The 7,976-nt window shown below is 40.6% G+C and overlaps 1 long non-coding RNA gene across 2 annotated transcripts in view; it reads left to right on the forward strand.

Annotated features, from left to right (window-relative positions):
- The first annotated feature begins 294 nt into the window (after positions 1 to 294).
- Positions 295 to 7,976, forward strand: part of LOC108447791 — an 11,931-nt gene continuing 4,249 nt past the window's right edge. The window contains exons 1-2 of one of the 2 annotated variants that reach the window (XR_001863478.1): positions 295 to 1,021; positions 7,312 to 7,363. This is a non-coding gene — a long non-coding RNA (uncharacterized LOC108447791). Of the gene's footprint in view, positions 1,022 to 5,396; positions 7,364 to 7,976 lie in introns of those variants that run through there. The other variant, XR_001863477.1, reaches the window with a different exon arrangement.

Consider the following 7,976-nt stretch of genomic DNA (forward strand, 5'->3'; position numbering starts at 1 on the left):
TTGCAGTTTGGGAATTACTTTTTTTAAGATTTCACTAGACTTAAAAGCCGTCTACTACCACTGCCAAATTCACATTGCTAAGTCTGTGCAAAAGTTCCTTTTAGTTAGCGCACATCTTGTGAGAGGTACCACAAACTACAGAGCAAAGCAATTCACGAGCTAATGTTCCCTGGGACATAATGAACCAGATTCAAAGAATCACAGAATGGTTTGGGCTGGAAGGGACCTTAAAGATCATCCAGTTCCAAATCCCCTGCCAAGGGCAGGGACGCCTTCCACTAGACCAGGTTGCTTCAAGCCCCATCCAACCTGGCCTGGAACACTGCCAGGGATGGGGCAGCCACAGCTTCTGTGGGCAGCCTGTGCTAGGGTCTCACCAGCCTCTGAGTAAAGAGCTCCTTCCCAAAATCTAATCTGAATCTCTCCTCTTCAGTATTAGCAAATACATACCCAAAAAAAAACCATTTTCAGTCCTTTACCTACGGTGCTACCCACAGTGGCCAAAAACCTGCTTAGTTTGTGCAGAAACGCAGGTGTGACAGTACCATTACAACTGATATGGGAAGCACGAATGCCTTGACATGTGGAAGAAGTTTAATAACCCATGAAAAAGACAGAATAAGCTATCAGAATCTCTTTCACAATTACCTTCCTTTTTACCAACTGGATAAAACTGTATGCTATCCCCACCACCTTCTCTTCCTACTTTTGCCACTGTCAGCAGAGAAAAACTATTTATGGGGAACAAGAAACATTAATAGATTGACATAATAATAATAATAATAATCACCTTTGAAAACTAACTTATGGGAATTATAGCTGTAAAAAACTCTGGACATACAGTAGTCCCATTGATTCCTGTAAATATAAACTCATGTCCCTCAGAAGGGCAGCCTTAAATAACTGACAATATTTCCCCATCTTGCAGATTTCTTCACACTCAATTTCCCTGTGACAACAGATGTTCCTGTTGTAGTGATGGGTATCTTGGTCTGAGAAGCTTGAGGCTCCTGACATACAGGTATATCTGGAAATAGCCATTACGAAAAGTCTGACCTTTAACAATACTGCAAAAATATTTTAGCTATTTAACCTGATTAAACATTTCTTACTGAAGACAGGCCTCAAATACCTGTTCTCCTGGTGGAAAACTTAGGGTGGAGGTGAAAAAACATCTGAAACATCTGGATTCGCTTTGTCCTCTTTCTTGGACCACAGATTTCACTGTAACTCTATTTTGTCAAAGGTATTTCAAGGTAACTGTCATGGTTTAACCCCAGCCCACAACTAGGTACCACAAAGCTGTTTGCTCACTACCTGTCCCACCCTCATGGGATGGGGAGGAAAACTGCAATGAAGGAATAACCCATGGGCCAACTTAAAAACAGTTTAATAACTGAAATAAAATAATTATTGCAATGACAAAGGAGACAACATAAAGAGAGAAACAAGACCCAAGACACAAGTGATGCACAATGCAATTGCTCACCACCCTCTGATGCCCAGCCCATCCCAGAGCAGTGACCAGCACTCCCCAGTTTATACACTGGGTGTGACACTCTGTGGTTTGGAGTAACTCTGTGGTCAGTTTAGGTCAGCTGTCCTGGCTGTGCCCCCTCCTGGCTTCTTGTGCATCTCCTCACAGGCACAGCATGGAAAACTGAGGAGTCCTTGACTCACGGTGAGCACTGCTCAAGAACAACTAAAGCATCAGTGTGCTATCAGCACTGTTCTCCAAAACACAGCCCTGCCCCAGGAAGAAAATTAACTCTATGCCAGCTGCAACAGTAACAGGAGCACAAGCAATTCTGCTGCCTTAAACAGATTCACCTTTATGCCTTTGATTTTTGTTAGCTACTCATTCAAGATCCCTTCACCTGCAGAATGTCCGTCCTACAACAAAAACTCAAGAGAGAATAACTGGAAGTAAGTGGTTGCCATCCGCCCAGATTCCTGTAGTTTTGTCACTGCTTCCTTTTCAACTGCAGACACTTTTAAGTTAAATCCCCCCTGCTTTGGCAATCAAGCTGAGCACTTCAAGTCCACAGGTTTGTCAGGCTTGTGTGAATCACACAGGGCACGCAGAGAAGGACAACTCAAGAGATGAAAATAGACACTAACCTCACAAGTGGGGATTTCAGCCCTTGTATTTTCTTCCTGACAGCCTAATGTTCTCAAAAATATTTTGGGTAGTTTCCAGATTTTTGCCAGGCTTTAGCACCCTTGGCAGCAGCCTTCAGCAGAAACAGTCAAAACTTCTCCCAACCATTGAATTATTAATTACTGACTAAAATGCTGCTCAAATCCAGCCCATAGTGCTTTCTTTTAAAAATTAATCCCAGAGTAAGATCATCAAGTGCTGCCAGCTGGAGCTGATGGGCAGAACCCAAGGAAAAGGGGATGTTGGAACCAACCAGTGCTGCCAGAGTGGCAGCGTCTCCTCTCCCTTTTACTATGTGTTTCCTTTCTAGAAAGCCTACTACTATAGATAGATGTTTAAACTGTACAGCACAACAGTTGGCTATTTTTAGCTGCTATTTAAACCTAAACTGTAACCAATCTGAGTAAAACCCAGCCATGTAAATAGGAAGATTAACTACCAGCTTCAAAGAGTGTTTCTTTAATGGATCAAATTAATAGGGAAAAGGTCTTTCACAAATGCGGTTTAATTACCAAGTGAAGTCATTGTTGCCTCAACACTGAAATGCCACCAAATTAAAAAAAAAAAAAAATTCTTTACTATTGCAACTACTCTAAGCTTTGTCACAATTGCATAAAGTAAATAAAACACCACACATCAGCATGTATAGCTCACAATTAATTGTAGTCAATTAAATGACATTGAATTCCTGTAAAGAAAATGTATTTCCAAAGTGAGCACTCTCTCGACCAGAGGGGAAGGAAAGGGAGCTCAGGGAAGGGGATTTTAAACAGTGAGGTGTGAAGTGCCACAAAATCAGTTTAAATAAATCATATCACTTCTCTTATCAGTTCTTTCAGAACTGCCCCTGTGTAAACCTCATGATCTTCACAACAGAAATAGCATTCTGTAAAAAAGGAGCCAAGCTCCATTTAAAACGAACCCCAAACTTCAGAGCTGTGTTGCAGCCTTCTGCTGTCAGTCTGGCACAAAACAAAACACCTCAAGAGTCTGAAGAAAACCTCAGCTGCAGAGCGGATTATACATGCAATGAAAATATTAGAAATGCCGGTACTGGACAGGAAATTGCATGCATTTGCAGGTCTGATTTTTCCTGCACAAATTCAGTGCCAGACATTCATTTCCATTTAGTATTTCTACCACCAGAATACAGAAGCAGACAATCTTAAGCACGTTATCCATCATAGCTCACTGAAAGCAGTTTCACTGACCCCTTTAAACCCAATACCACTTTCCATATATAAGAGATGTTTACATGCAATACCTGAATAAAATCTGAGCTCCAGAAGATATTTGAGTTATAGACCCAGAGCAAAAGGGTATTTCATGACCACGACTCACTGCAGCTGAACCAGGGCCTCAGCTAAAGGATATAACCCTGACTCCCACTCACTACCTCAAATCATGGTGAATTGAAACAAAGTTTTACAGCAAGAATTTGCCCAACAGCCTTGAGAGCAAAGCACACCAGCAACAACCCCATGCCCACCAGCTACAGATGTTAACTCGAGTGCACAACTACTGTCATCCTGGTCATACAAACCATCTGGGCCACGGCATCTCCCAAATAACACATTGTTTCCCATACCATCCCAAACACCCCTCCACAGCAGATTCCTACAAGTGAGCCCCCAATTGTCTACATGCAGCCCCAATTTTTCATCTCCTTGAGTGAAAAACTAATCAACGGCCACAGATATAAGCTTAGTTCCTTCTTATATACCAATGGCAAATAGACCAAAAAAAAAAAAAAAACCCTGGAAAATACCACCAGTAACTAGTAAATTTTGGTTGAAAATAATCAGATAAAAAATGGTCAATGGACAGAACTTAAAATGTGTAGCAGTCAACTTTGTCTCCTTCTAGCTTTTAAAATCACCACCCAGTGTTACGATATTTTTTATACTGTGTACATAATATTAGTTTAACAAAAAAAAAAAAAAAGGAGGTTTCCTTTATGTCACTTTGCTGTGGTTATAGATTTTCTAGCTTTTCTCCCATTCTAACTTACTGGTCCTCTAATCAGGTACATTTTGCCCTGTACGTGTTTTCCATTCCCATGTAAAATAACTATTTTACATGATTAATTAACCCAGGCTCATCTTTCTTGATATAGGTTTTGAGAACATCCTAAAATATAAACATCTTCTCATAGCAATTCACATTCCTCTCTTTAGATTTGCCTTCTACAACCAAGTGGCCTTGTATTTATCACATTATTTGTTATTAAAGTTTCATAGAAATATACCATGTAGGAAACAAGCAATCCAAATTAGCAACGTGCCTCAAATCTGGTAACATCTCCTTATTGAACTTGAACCAGTTTTCAGTTCCAACATTAACTGCCATCATTTGCCAGTAAAAGATTCAGGTATTTCCATGTTAGTAACAATCTCTCCTCTCAGACTAGTCTGGGAAATAGCTGGCTTAGAAATGGAGTCACAAAAACTATATCCACTATAACATAGCTTCATTTTTTCTTCATTACACAAAAAAAAGATGCAAATACTACAATACAATAATATACTAAAAGTATATGACATCACAATGGTATTGGAACTTTAGACAGTACACCTGCAAGTGGTCTCACGTTTAACTTTTAAGGCTGAATTCATTCCTGTGGTTGGTACAAAACTTGGTCACCTTTTCAGGCCCAGCCTAAGCCAGGTATTTCTGGCAGCACAGCTGAACAGGACAGAGGGGCAGCTCCTGGTCTGAAGCCATACCCTGCAGAACACCCAGAACAACCAGCTGTGTCCATGTGGAATGTGAAGGGCTCAGTCCTGGGCATGGCCACACCAACCACTCTCACCTACAGCCAAAGAGTGTTAGGACAGAGCTGGACTCTCCTGACTGTGCTGAATACACAATCACTTGGGGTTTTCACTGTTTGTAAGATCTGTGTTTTGTCCAGAGCTGCTCGCCATGATACTTGCTAAATTATTCCTCCATGGAAAGAAGGCCCAGGCAAGCCCAGCACTTTGCACAGAGAAACTAGTGCCCTATAGACAACTTCATACGAAAAACTGATTTATGATGAAAGAGAACACCACTCAAATCCAGTTACTTAGATATATGGAGAGCTGATCAGCTTCAGTGAGGGGGGACAGAGCTGCAATGTCAGCACCATCTATCAAGTCTTGAGACAAACACAAACATCACCCAGAGTCACAGGCAGCCCCGAGAGGCCCATTCCCTCTCCCTCCCAGCCCTGCAGTGACATACTTGCCTGGCCTGACCAGCAGCCCAGACTGTTCATCCCTCAGCAGGCAAACTTTTTCCAAATTGGTTGGGAGAGGTGCTCCTTCCTCCTATTGCAGCTCTACAAAATTAGTGCACTCTCTCAGCTGCCAATTCTCCATGAGCTCGGGGTTACAGCTTTGACCCGCCTTTGACGTGATTTCCTTTTAAAGTATTACTGCTTTATGACCAATTTTATTTACTAGTTCTTCTTATGTTATAGTCTGTGTAGAGCGCTCTTGTGAGGAAAAAAAAACCCACACTCAAGTCTCGTGTGTAATCAGAAGCATGTGATTACACAGAAGAAAGTCTTGCTCTTCATGAATTAATGAACATCACAGCCCACTAATCCAACTCAGGAAAAGAACTCAGAAATTCTTTACATACAGTATGAATGATTTAAAAGAGATTTAACTGCAGAAACTAACGTAATATCTAAGCAGAGACAACACCACTGCATGTAAACTATCAAAATTCATTCCTTTGTATATTTCCTTCTAACACAGCAATTTAAACCATTTTTTTTACATGAGGGTAATTACAGGCATTACCCACAGCTTGACTGCCACCAAAACAAATCCCTAACTGATAAAACTCTAACAAATCAGGAGAGCAAGCAGGCAGGTCAGCCTGGATTAGCTACAGCAGCACAAACGCTCTGAAAGCCACTGCCGTTTGCAAAATGAGAGTGGGGAGAGGCAGCGAGAGGAGACTCCACTGGGCTGCACATCAGCTCACGTCTTACTGTTGACACCACAAAGTCCATATAAACACCCATCCTGCAGACAAATTACAGCACAGGCAGCAGAGCCTTAAAGCCCTGCAGCCAGCACAGGACCACGCTGTCAAGATAATCCATCATTTGGATTTGGCCTTGAATTGACCTGAAACCCCAACTACCTCCCCACATAGAAAGTGTGAGTGAGTTAAGAAGGGAAAAGCTTAAATATTGTAATTTCTAATTTGGATCATGGTGAAGTGATTCTATCATGTTTTACTATACAACCTAACCCACTGATAGGTTACCTTTGAATCTTAATTTACTGTTTTAAAATAACCACAATGGCATACAGTGGTAATATGTAAGAAAATTCTTTTTTTTTCCAGCTAGGTTATTTGGCTTTTTCCTTGAATGTATCTTTCCCCCCCTAATTAGTTGTGCTCTACCCTTCAGGATGAAAAGTATGTGGTAGTTAAATTGTGTTTATTATTACAGAAAAATCAGAGCTATTCAAAAGAGATATCAGAACACAGGCTTGACAGAACTAGACACTAAGTGCTCTCCTCCCTTCAGTCCTTCTGCTTTTGCTTCTACCAAGCTCACAAAAAATGATACAAAACATAACCCCAAGATATCTGTCAGGCTCTCAGATAATAATGTTTTAGCTAAGAACTGGTAACCTTCAGACAGATGCAGACTCTTGATAAAGTAAGTAATTTTAGTCTAAATCATGGCATTAAATTATGTATCTTCTGTTTTGTTCACTGCATTCAGTTTTCTAGACTGGAGACTGGACATTTTCCCTCACTGCTTCCATCCAAATTCTCATCCCTTCAACTCAAGTTTCTCAACTGCTTTCAGCTAACAGGGTATTTTGTAATCAAAAGTTTTAAAAACAGAAAAAGAAAAAAAAAAAAAGAAAAACCAGAAGATATAAAATCTTAGTTTTCTGTATGAATAAAGAACAAACAGACCCACTAAGCAGTCAAGAGAAGCATTTACAACAATAGCTAGGACAAAAAGCCTGCAGCAATGTCAGCTCAGCATCCAGTTGACTCAGTAGGGTGCAAGGAAAAAGTCATTTCTGAAGGACTGAGCATCAAAATTCCTATCTCCAGCTAAACCATTCTTTTCTTAGTGGGGGCTGCAGCCTTTCTATCTGATGTGGATTACTTCTTCTCTTCCTCAGACCATATTCCCATGTCTTCCAATGGAGGAGAGCAAAGAGCAAACATAAGGAGGTAAGCCTCTAGTAACTCCCTGTCTAGCATAATAGTCCATTTACTACTCTCATTAGTGAGCAAAAACAGGAGGCTTGGCCTCAAATCCTTTTGCTTCTTGAAATGCACAAATTTTCAGAGTGGCATCAGTCTAGTTTTGGTTTAGGACTGACAATGAATGAACTCATTCTGGTAAACAAAATGGGTCATCTTTTTCAGGTAACACTTCCAGGATTATCACAAATGGAATAAAAAAAGTTATTTAAGTAAGTTGCTTGGTAAAATCTTCCACCGTTGTAATTATAATCAGTGCTGCTGACTCAGTATCCTCAGTTCTTCACTTGAAGTTCAGGCTCGATTTTAATGCAGTGAGTTAAAAGGTTTGTTGTAACATTTCTCAAAATGCTTAAGGAGCATTCATTCACACCAAATTAAACAGAAGCTGCACAGTATCTCTGTTAACACACACACACAGAGTTTGTTATGCTTTGGTGTCTTTACTGGCCGACTGATGAACCATCTTGAAGCACCAGTTCTTCTCCAGTGCCAGCAAAGCCATTTTGAGTGTCTTGGTACTAAAATATCTCAAGGTTTTAAAAGGCTGCATTTCAGTACCAGTCCCAGTGTTACCAGA

This window comes from Corvus brachyrhynchos, unplaced genomic scaffold (assembly GCF_000691975.1).
Source record: "Corvus brachyrhynchos isolate BGI_N302 unplaced genomic scaffold, ASM69197v1 scaffold245, whole genome shotgun sequence".
Classification (NCBI taxonomy): Eukaryota; Metazoa; Chordata; class Aves; order Passeriformes; family Corvidae; genus Corvus; species Corvus brachyrhynchos.